The sequence below is a fragment of the Desmodus rotundus genome, chromosome 6 (genome assembly GCF_022682495.2).
Source record: "Desmodus rotundus isolate HL8 chromosome 6, HLdesRot8A.1, whole genome shotgun sequence".
Classification (NCBI taxonomy): Eukaryota; Metazoa; Chordata; class Mammalia; order Chiroptera; family Phyllostomidae; genus Desmodus; species Desmodus rotundus.
Genome location: NC_071392.1, coordinates 133,669,734 through 133,682,045, shown reverse-complemented (window position 1 = coordinate 133,682,045; position 12,312 = coordinate 133,669,734). Strand labels below are relative to the sequence as shown.

The 12,312-nt window shown below is 40.2% G+C and overlaps 1 pseudogene; it reads right to left on the bottom strand.

Annotated features, from left to right (window-relative positions):
- Nucleotides 1–5,658: 5,658 nt before the first annotated feature.
- On the bottom strand, nt 5,659–10,823 carry LOC112303631 (translationally-controlled tumor protein pseudogene; annotated as a pseudogene).
- Between the last annotated feature and the right edge of the window lie 1,489 nt (nt 10,824–12,312).

Sequence of the window (12,312 nt, the reverse complement as noted above, 5' to 3'; positions counted from 1 at the left end):
TAGAGTACCCTTGGCATATTTCACAGATATAGAACAAACATTTCAGAAATTCATATGGAACCATAAATGACCCTGAATAGCTGCAGTAATTTTGGGAAAGAAGAACAAAGCAGTAGGGATCACAATACCTGTTATCAAACTGTATTACAAGGCTACTGTAATCAAAACAGCCTTGTACTGGCATAAAAACAGGCACATAGACCAACGGAACAAAACAGAGAGCCCAGAAATAAACTCAAGCCTTTATGGTCAATTAATATTTGACAAAGGAGGCAGGAGCATAAAATGGAGCAAAAATCACCTCTTCAAGAAATGGTGTTGGGAGATTTGGACACCTACGTGAAAAAAAATGAAACTTGATCAGCAACTTACCCCGTACACAAAAATAAACTCAAGATGGATAAAAGACTTAAATATAAGTCATAACACCATAAAAGTCCTCGAGGAAAACATTGGCATAAAAATCTCAGACATTCCATGCAGCAACATCCCACAGACACGCCCCCTAAAGCAAGGGACATAAAGGAAAGAATAAACAAATGGGACCTCATCAAAATAAAAAGCTTCTGCATGGCTAAAGAAAACATCAGCAAAATAAAAAGGAAACAAATGATATGGGAAAACATATTTGCTAATGATACCTCAGACAAGGGCCTGATCTCTAAAATATGTAAAGAACTCACATGACTCCCCTCCAGGAAGACAAACAAACCAATTGAAAAATCGGCAAAGGACTTGAACACACACTTCTCCAAGGAAGACATACAGAGGGCCCAGAGACATATGAGAAGATGCTCAGCATCACTAGCCATCAGAGAGATGGAAATTAAAACCACAATGAAGTACTGTCTCACACCAGTCAGAGTGGCCAACATAAACAAATCAATAAACAATGTTGGAGAGGATGTGTAGAAAAGGGAACCCTAGTATATTGTTGGTGGGACTGCAGAGTGGTGTGGCCACTGTGGACAACAGTATGGAATTCCTCAGAAAACTAAAAATGGAACTTCCTTGAGCCAGCAATTCCACTGCTGGGAGTATACCCTAAGAATCCTGAAATACCGATCCAAAAGAACCTATGCACCCCAATGTTCATAGCAGCACAATTTACAATAGCCAAGTACTGGAAGCAACCTAAGTGTCCATCGGCAAATGAGTGGATAAAAAAACTGGTACATTACACAATGGAATTCTATGCAGCAGAGAGAAAGGAGGAGCTCCTACCCTTTGCAACAGCATGGATGGAACTGGAGAGCATTATGCTAAGTGAAATAAGCCAGGTGGTGAGGGACAAATACCATATGATCTCACCTTTAACTGGAACACAAAAGAAAAAAGCAAACAAAATATAACCAGAAACATTTAAGTTAAGAACAATCTAACAGTAGCCAGAGGGGAGTGGGTAGGGTACAGTGGGGAGAGGAGATTACAGGAACTGGTATGCAGGACACATGGACAAAATGAAGGGGGAGGTTGGAGGTGGGAAGGGAGGTGAGTTAGGCTGGGGTGTGGTGGGGGGATAGGGAGAAAATGCAGAGAACTTTAACTGAAAAACAATAAAAATTAAAACAAAAACCCAAAGATCAATGTAGATGTTGCATTTCCCAGACCATAGGGATAATGATTAATGATAGTTTACTGATGCTTTATGTTTTGAACAAAAGTTTTTGAGTAGGAGAATACATGTCAGGGGCGGAGAACTAAAATCTGGTTGTTCAGGGAGATAAGCTTGGAAGACTTGGGTTATGTGCAACTTGCCACTGGAATAACTTCTCACAGCAACAGGGAAGCTTCTGCCTGAGAAAGGAAAAAGGGAGGCAGCAGCTAGTTCTGTATCTTTTCTCTAACTTTTCCTTACAAATAATCCAAGTTACCCAATTGGATGGTTGGAGGTTATTCCTTAAATGCTGTGTATATTTCCATCACCACCCCAAATTCTTCTTTTCTATGACAGGAAGACTGAAAGCAGCTATTCCCCAAGAGATGCCTCCTACTTATTCTTCCATTAGGGACACCTGCTCATGCCTGCAAATCACTGAGACACCCCATCACTCTAAGGAAGTATAAATATTAATGGGTGTGTGGCCCAGGCACTGAGGGCCACATCACACATTATAACAGAAAGGAGATGGCAGGATGGCCATAGAAAACATCATTAGTGAGGCACATGGTGTATGCATTAAGCAGTGTCTTCAACATAGAGATAAATGACTGGGGAATGTAAACTTGAGAAGTGAAAGGCATTCAACTGGCTTCAGACTCACAATTCTCGATTGCAAAAATTTCTTTTGCTCAGTCTAAGTCTTACCATTCTGATTAATGTAGTAATGGTGTAAAAATGGTGGCATCTTTGCTCTACCCCTCATTTGAAATTTATCTAAATTAACAAAAGGGAAAGAAGATAGAGGGAACACAATTCATCATTAATAAAGTAGGAACCTGCAACAGCATAACACCACAAACTACAAAAGATTCCTAGCAAATGCCAAGAAAGCTAGGCTTAGATGAGGGAGTAAGCCACCAGCTGACATGTGCTGCCAAAGTCTGATAAGAATATGTATATCCTCAAAACTCGTTGTCAACACCAAGAAGAACATATCCCAGGATTCTTAGAGAGTTGAAATCCAGTTTTGTGGGCAGCATAGGAGAGAGGTAGGAGAGATATATCTTTATCTCTATGAGCAGAACAAGTATCCACTGCTCATAGTGAGGTCAGGGATGGAAGGATACCTAAAAAAGAAATTGGTATGCTGGTAGTCTATTTCTGCTGTCTATGACCTGGCCTTCTGCTCAAAGAAAACTCCCAGAGAGGAAGTAAGGGGAATGTTGAGGGATAACAGCCAGAACCTGATCACAATCCAGAACGCATGTGACATAAAGAGCTTGCTGTGAATAGCACTGGTTGAAGAACACAAGATCTGAGAAAACATGTGCCCTTAAGGTAAGAATATTAAAGGCACGGGGGAAAAGACCTGGAAAATAAAGACAAAAATACAGAGATGGTAAGCTTGAGATCATTGCACAAAATGAAATAGAAAAGTAAATTATAAATAATGACTGCAAAGAAGTTGATAGATACAGGAGAAAAAGGAGACCCCTATATCCATAATTACAGTTTGTGAAGAAGAAAGCAGGAAGGTGGAATTAAATACTCAAGGATAAATAGAGAAAAACTTTACTAAAATAAGAAAATATTGATAGAGTAAAGTGTCCTAGAAAAAAATGATGTGTAATGATTGATACTAAGCTATGTCCTAGACAAGCTATTGAATTAAAGGTCAAAGAAAGAATCATAAGATATCCAAATAGAAATATTTGAGCATTCAACATATGTTTTGATAGGCTCCTATGTGCCAGACACTGTATTAGGCTTTGAGGATTCTGTAGTGAACAAGATATTAAAAGTTTCTCCCCTCATTGACTTTTCCAGTGTAGGATTTGGGGGTGTGAGGGTTGGAAAACAGAAAATAAGTAAACAAATTAGATATTTAATATAATCTTTAATTATATGACCTATCTATCTACCTATGTTTTGAATATTTGAGCTGCGTAAATGTATAGAGTACCTAGGATAGGGTTCAACAAATATTGAAAGTTGTGATTTCTAGGCAGAAAGATTTTGCTTGTTTGTACTTTTATGAATCATTTGAAAATTAACATGGGATTTAAAGGTCTAAATAAAAATATTATTCTAAAATTAAACAAATGCATAGTGTTGGCACCAGTTGACCTATGACTCCTTTCATCTATGATCCACTTTTGCTCCTCTGCTCCTCATGAAGTGCTCCATAGATGATTCAGTGTAGATGGTGGGTAATTTACATGTCTGCAGATCGTCTGGACTAAACTAGAGGTTAGGAAGTGAGTCTAATCATCTGATGGTGTTTTAAGGATCCTGGGAATAATATTCTCTCTTGCCCACAATAAGACCTTTCAGGCCAAGCTCTCTGTGACAAGGATAGGGCCAGAATTCAGAGATTTGGAACCACAATCCATTGATTACTCTGAGATCAGAAAACAATTACTGCTTACTTCGTGCCAGCCAGCAAGGAGGCCTTGCAGAAGATATTTTCATATTTCCTTAGAAGAATCACTGGCTTAGCTCTGATAGGAAAACACTAAATGTTTTATCTTTGGAAACTTGGTTTAAGGAGCAAGTGGCCAATTTGTTGAGTGCCTATGATGTTACAGGCACATCATTTTATTTCATCTTCAACAGAACCCTACAACATGCACAAACCACTTTGCAGGTGTGGAAACTGAAGTTCGGAGAGGGTAAGTCATCTAGGGTTCATAGCTATTGAATGGCAGAGCCAAGAGCCAAAACCAGATCTGTCTGGGAAACTAGTATGTCTTCTCAGTGAAGCCTTCCAGACAAAAAAGACTGTTCCCACAGAAATAAGAGTTTTCAGGGCATTCAACTCCTTCTGATTTTATAAGTCAAACTAATTTAAGAGTTACAGAAGTGTGAAGAGCAAAGACTTTGGTTGGTGTTTCCAGTATTCCCTATAAATATCAGTCAACAACTATTGTGACACAGGAACCAATGACTAAGGGGTTCCATTGCTTCACCCAGTTTGCCATGAGACAGGAAAATCTGCCTTGCACATCCTCATCTGTCTTTCTGCAGATGTCCAGATTCAAATGCTGCGTGGGATACTTAGGCAGCATTTGCAATAATAAAAATTGAAAATAAGCCTTAGTGTGCATCAGAGAGGGAATGGTTAAATAAACTACAGCCATGCCTATATAGTCATGGAAAAGAATAATATCAAGCCCTATGTCCTGGTATAGAATGATCTTCAGGACATATAGGGAAGTAAAAAAAATTTAAGTAAAAAAAATAAAAAGAAAATACAGACTAGTATATTTATATGCTCTTATTTATGTTTAAAAAGATATATTAGAATGGATGATATGACAGCCCTGTTTTTGTAGATCAAAAATGTTTCAACAGGGGTAATTTCATATGGTTCAATCTGCTATATATGTAACACACATGTTTGCTTGTATATGCATATAATACATAAATAACTACTAAAAGGAGATACATCCCAGGTGGGTGACTGAGGACTAGAAGTCTGAGGTAAGTAGGACTAGTAATTAATTGCCAAGAGCAAATATTATTTTTGTAAAATAAAAGTAGTAAAAAAGAAAAAGAAATATACTTGACACCTTCAATCAGGTGATAACTTTCCAATTTATGACAGATTCTTGATTCAAATATTTAAAAACTTGAGTCAGATTTTTCATTTCATTAAAGTCTGATGTGAGAAAAGGAGTATATTTATGCTTGTATTTTGAGAACACTTTAAGCAAAAAGGATTGTTTAACCAAAACTGGTCCAAATGCACTGGTGGGAACATGGCATGGATTGGAGATGGGAGAGATGTTTAAAAATGGAAGGGGAAAGCCAACTCTGCACTTTTTCTCTCTCCTTTCATTATTCCTTTCATGTGGTACAAACCTCTGATTGTTTTTTAGTTTAAGTGCATTTTATTTTTAGAAAACCTACATGCCTTGTTTTCCTTAAAAACAATGCCTCCATTCCAAATAAATCAAGGTCAAAATAAATGAAGAGCTCAAGATAACATCAGTCCCATTTGTTTTAGTCCTGATGTGTGGCTGACAAGCAGCAGCCAGTTACGATATAGATTGTCAAACTTGATAACATTTTTCCATTTCCAAACCATCCTTAAGGAGAATCATACATGGGTTAGCACTATGCTCATGATACTCCAACAGAGAAACCATGCCTTCTGGATGCATGTTTTTACCAGTGTGAAGACTTGGTAGTTTTTGAACTCAGCAAGAATGTGCTTGATTTGTTCTGCAGCCCCTGTCATAAAGGTTTTACTCTTTTTTGGTCTCTGGTTCTTCACATTTCCCTTTGATTGATTTCATGTAATCTTTGATGCTTCTTGTAGACTTCTTTTGTGAAGTTTGTTTCCTGCAAATGATGGTTCACGACGAATCAACACTAGTGATTACAGTGCTGTCACTATCTTTGCACTCTGGGCCTTCAGTAGAGCCATTTCCACCAATAAGTGAATCATCGGTGTTACTCTCTCTCCTACTGATCATCTTCCCCTCTACCTCCAGGCACAGCCCACCTGTGATCTCTCAGATCTCATAGATACCCAACATCTCATCATGGTTGATGAGCTCCCATAGATGATCATGATGGAGGCTGGAAGGAAGTGGGAACAGCACTGGTAGCAGAAACCTAGACCTTAGAGCAAGTGCTACAGTGCAGAGTAGTGCTTGGGGGTTGGGGAATGAGCAGGTGGAAAAAAACCTCTGATTTTCTTTTTTCTTTAAATTGATTTGAGAGAGAGAGACATCAATTTGTCCCACTTATTTATGCATCCATTGGTTGATTCTTACATATGCATCTATGTGGTGATGACCCCACAACTTTGGTGTACCAGAATGACATTCTATCCAACTTAGCTACCCAGCCATGGCAACCTCTGATTTTTTAAAGAGAAGAAGATATGATGCAAGATGGTCAGCAGAAGTGGTGACATAACCACAATGATCAAACAGACCTCCACATTGTTTGGTCAGAGAAAAAAATATGGTTTCGTTTCAGTGATTTCATTGGATCGTAAACATGGCCAATTATGCCTCAATTATATGTTATACAAATTCAGCTTTTGAAAATATTTGTGAATCAAAGAGGGACTGTGATACTTTAACTAAAGTGATCTCAGAAGAATATTTATCTTCATAGAGAATTCTAGCCTTAGAAAGAATATCTATGGTGGATTAATTACAGGAATGACCCTAACTTATTCATGTCTCCTTATTATGCCTTTGGGGGTTTTATCAGTGATTATAGGCTTGGTCATGTAACATGCTTTGGGCAATGGGACAGTAGCAAATGTAATGTAAGCAGAGACATGATAAGCACTTCTGCACCCGCCCTCCTCACACTGCTCTTGAGATACTGCTGAGCTGCCATGTTGAATAGACCTGGTGAAGGCTGACAGACCACATAGAGCTGAGACAAGTTATCTCAGCTGAACCATGTTACAACAGCCAGACCCCAGCAGACCTGGCAACTGACAGTAGACACATGAGTGTGCCCCAGCCAATATCAACTGCATCTAGTTCAAATAGACCAAAATCACCCAGGTTAGCCCACCACAAACTACCATTCGTTAGGATAGTGACTAAACAAATGATGGTTGTTTTAAGCCATTATATTTTTGACTAGTTTATTATGTAGCAATACGAGGAGGGACCCCCCAAAAAACCCAGAATTTATTTATAAAAAATTATGTATTCTTACATGTTTAAACTTCAGTCACTTTCAAAGTACTCTCCATTTGATGTAATACACCTATTGAGACATTTTTTCCACTGTTCAAAACAGTTTTTGAATTGTTTAATGCTTCTGCCATTTCTTTTGTTTTACCTCTTCCACATAAGCAAAATGTTTCCCTTTGAGGACTTTCTTCATCTGGAAGAAACAAACAAACAAAAAAGTTGCTTGAGGCAAGATCAGGTGAACAGGAAGGGTGGGGCATGGGGGTCATGCTAATTTTGGTCAAAAACTGCTGAATACTCATCACCATGAGAGTAGGTAAGTTTGTAAATCACCCATCATGAAATGGGCAAATATGTTGACAGTCTTCAAAAAGAATTCACTGAAGCCAAACACAGCCTCTCACAACAATGCCAGCTGGTACATTGATACAGATGGGTTCCTAGAACACTCACCTAGCAGGGGAAGCCTATACTACAAGGAGCCTGCCCTCCAGAAGACACTTCCAGTTTTGGGGGGTCCCCATCATATATATCTGCTACACCACCCTTGCTTTTTAATATCTTATATAAACATATCAAAAATAACAGATGTCTTTTTATCTCCTGGAAGTGACATTTCACTTAATCTAGTCAACTCTTGAACATCTGAATAAATGGAGGGTAGAGACATGTTGGAAAACCAAAATGCAGAGAGAACCAAGATGGAGGCGTAGGTAGACACACTGAGCCTCCTCACACAACCAAAAGAAGGACAACAATTTAAAAACAAAAAACAACCAGAACTGACAGAAAATCGAATGGCACGGAAGTCCGACAACCAAGGAGATAAAGAAGAAACATTCATCCAGATCAGTAGGAGGGGTGGAGACGGGCAGCCGGGGTGCACAGGACTTGGGGCAATGTGGCCAGATCCAGAGACTGGCAGAGAATGGGGCAGGCAGTCTGACTGCTAGCAGACCCTGCAGCCCCACATTAACGCATAGATAAACCAGGAGGAACAGCAGGGGAGTGAAACAGACCATGACACCCAGGGCTCCAGCCCAGGGAAATAAAGCCTCAAACCTCTGAGTGAAAACACCCGTGGGGGTTGAGGCGGCAGCAGGAGAAACTCAGGAGAGTTTCACAGGAGAAAGCCTCACAGGAGAGTTCATTGGAGAGACCCACAGGGGCCTAGAGTACGCACAAGCCCACGCACTCGGGAATCAGTGCTAGAGGGGTCCAGTTTTGTTGTGGGTATTGGAGGGAGTTACTAAAACCCGGCAGAGCAGTGGAGCAAGCGCCATTGCTCCCTCTCGGCCCCTCCCCCATGTACAGTGTCACAGCTCAGTGACCAGTGTTATCCTGCCCCAATAAACACCTAAAGCTCTGCCCCTTTACCTAACAGGCGCACTGAGACCCCCCCCCCCAAAAAAAATAAAAGGCCCAAATGAAAGAACAGATCAAAGCTCCAGAAATAAGCAGCGAACAGATAGCCAACCTATCAGATGCACAGTTAAAAACACTAGTAACTAGGATGCTCACAGAATTTGTTGAATTTGGTCACAAATTAGATAAAAAAATGAAGGCTATGTTAAGAGAAACAAAGGCAAATGTACAGGGAACCAATAGTGATGCGAAGGAAACTGGAACTCAAATCAATGGCGTGGACCAGAAGGAGGAAAGAAACATCCAACCAGAAAAGAATGAAGCAACAAGGATTCAGAAAAATGAGGAGAAGCTTAGGAACCTCCAGGACATCTTGAAACGTTCTAACATCCGAATTATAGGGGTGCTAGAAGGAGAAGAGGAAGATCAAAAAATTGAAGACTTATTTGAACAAATAATGAGGGAGAACTTCCCTAATCTGGCAAAGGAAATAGACTTCCAGGAAGTCCAGGAAGCCCAGAGAGTCCCAAAGAAGTTGGACCCAAGGAGGAACACACCAAGGCACATCATAATTATATTACCCAAGATTAAACAGAAGGTGAGAATCTTAGAAGCAGCAAGAAATAAGGACACAGTTACCTACAAAGGACTTCCCATAAGACTGTCAGCTGATTTCTCCAAAGAGACCTTACAGGCAAGAAGGGGCTGGCAAGAAGTATTCCAAGTCATGAAAGGCAAGGACCTCCATCCAAGATTACTGTATCCAGCAAAGCTATCATTTAGAATGGAAGGGAAGATAAAGTGCTTCTCAGATAAGGTCAAGTTGAAGGAGTTCATTATCACCAAGCCCTTATTGTATGAAATGTTAAAAGGACTTATCAAAGAAAAAGAAGGTAAAAAATATGAACAGTAAAAATGACAGCAAACTCACAGTTATTAACGACCACACCTAAAACAAAAACAAGAGCAAACTAGGCAAACAACTAGAACAGGAACAGAACCATAGAAATGGAGATCACATGAAGGGTTATCAATAGGGGAGTGGGAGGGGGAGATGGGGGGGAAAGGTACAGAGAATAGTAGCATAAATGGTAGGTAGAAAATAAACAGGGGGAGGGTAAGAATAGTATAGGAAATGTAGAAGCCAAAGAATTTATAAATATGACCCACGGACATGAACTATAGGGGGGGAATGTGGGAGGGAGGGGGTGGACGGGATGGAGTGGAGTGAAGGGGGAAATGGGACAACTGTAATAGCATGATCAATAAATATATTTAAAAAAAAGAAAACCAAAATGCACTGACAACCCCAAATTCTAAAATCTGTTGAAAAAGTTCTGGATATGGGTGGTGGTGATGGCTGCAAAACAATATGAATATATGTAATGCCACTGAACTGTATAATTAAAAATTATTTAAGTGGTAAAATTTATGTATATTTGACCACAATAAAGAAAACAAAAACAATTATCATCTGTTATTAGTTTCAACTTCATTCTTTATTATGGCCTCAATCAACTAAAAAAAAAAAAAAAGACTCCTGTAGGTCTGATTTTATCCATTGCTCCTCCTTTGCCATGCATGCTAATGAGCAGTGGAAAGGAAAAGGCAGTAGCTGTGAGGGTATGGGAGAAACAAGAAATCTGGATAATCAGTTTCTGGTTAATGAGTCAACTAGCACCAGGGGTCTACCATAGGTGAACACTTCTCTCTTCTTCAGTCTTTTGATCAGCCTGAATTATAATCAGCAAAGACATTCTGTGGCTCCTCAGTTATGCACATCCAATACTTCCTTTTTCTGTATACTCCATAGTAATATGTGACCAACTCTAATGAATAAATCTTGTTTTTGAAAACTAATATGTACTCTGCCTACTGCTAAAAATGAATTGTATATGGCAGAAAGTCTACTATGGTAGAGATAGGAAATGGATGTTTGTATCAGAAACTGGTGGTTATATGCTTCTAGCACCTGACATATTTTCTTGGCCTACCATGGAGAGTGCCTGAACATGCCAATGGGCAGCCTACAAGTGCTAAGGAGTAAGTTCCCCCAAGAGTGACTTATAATATATGAGGGACAGGATGTGGTAGACATAGACTCAAGTTCCTTGATCCTTAGTGGAACAGCTAGACATAGTTTGGAGGTTCTCAGTTGCCCTCAGTGATGCCTACCTGTTCATTACCACACATTCTGTCGGTTCTTCCTTCCTTGTTTCACTTCCCTGCCCCCTCACAGTGCTTCCTGGGATCACAAATAAGCCACTTGTATCCATTTCAATGTCTGCTTTTGGAAGGAGGGAACCCAAATACAACAGAGTTACCACAACTGGTATACAATAGACTTTCAGCTTCTTAGCAAGTAAGGCTAAGGAAAGCATAAACCCTACTCTTCAACAGAGCCAAGTTTGAACCATTAGTTATCAAAATGTCCTCCCTTTTCAATCAATCAACTTGGCATTATAAAAACTTCTCACTCCTCCTCTAGGTCACTGTCTGACAAAACCTATCCTTCTAATTGGGATGAGTCACCCCCCAGGGTTAGGGACCATCTAGGGCTCTGGAGGAATTTAATAAGGGTTATCAAGGATGAAAGAGTTAAGATGCATCCTAAAAGAATGGTACAGATAAACCTGATGAGATCACTGGGGAGTAGTGAAAGAGGGACCATAAGAGGAAGTTGCATGAGACAATGGTAAACAAGCTAGCTGGGCATGTGACAGATCTCCCTACCACAGGAAGAGACTGGGCAGGGAGAGGTGCAGATCTTCCAGTCTAGGATGGGATTGGCTGAGAAGCTGAATGCCTCTAGAGTGCATGGAATTATGGGCTGGAAGATTTAAACAGAAGGAGAGCAAATACTCACTCTCTTTCCCTCCCTTGGGGTTGCCTGGATGATCAAGTTACAGCTGCCTGCATTTACCAAAGGATGGTATTTTAAATGGGAGAAGGAACTCTGGGTGCAGCATATAGTTGCTCTGGCCTGACAGAGGGTTATTTTCTTTGGGTGTTTTAGAGGAGATGGTCTCTGAAGCAGAAGTCTGCCCTTCTTCCAAAATTGTGCAGCTTTTTTTAAATCTTATTTTAGCGTGTAAACTAATCTTATAGAAATAAGATGATTAAAAACTAAAAGGGGGGACCCTTTTAGTGGCAGAGGAGTTAGTGGAAGCTACATTAACATCTTCCCAGGACCAATCTGAAATTACAACTAAATTATAGAGTAATCATCCAGAATAACCAACTAAACACTAGCTGGAGACAAGCTTTGTAACCACAGACATACAGAAGAAACCACTTCACCACAACATGACTGGTAGGGAGTGTGGAGGAGTCAGAAGAAAGATGGTTGGGCTCCCATGGGTGGCAGCTGAAGTGCCGGAGGGATATCAGAGTCCAGGGAGATCCCCCTGAGAAGTGTGGGGTCTAAACCCCAAGCTAGGCTCCCCAGCATACAAAATGAGAGCTGGAAAGGAATCCAGATAACATCCAGCTGTGAAAAGCAACAGGGTGTCTGTCTGCCAGGGGGAGAGGGCTGCTTAAAGGGCTGAAACATAAAATTTCATTTACAGCCTCATATCCTGGGCACTGGCAAAAGGAGGGCAGACTGAACGAGAGCTGCTTGAGGAGAGTCTGGGATTGGGGGCTCTTGGAAGAAAACTGAAGGCGCATCTA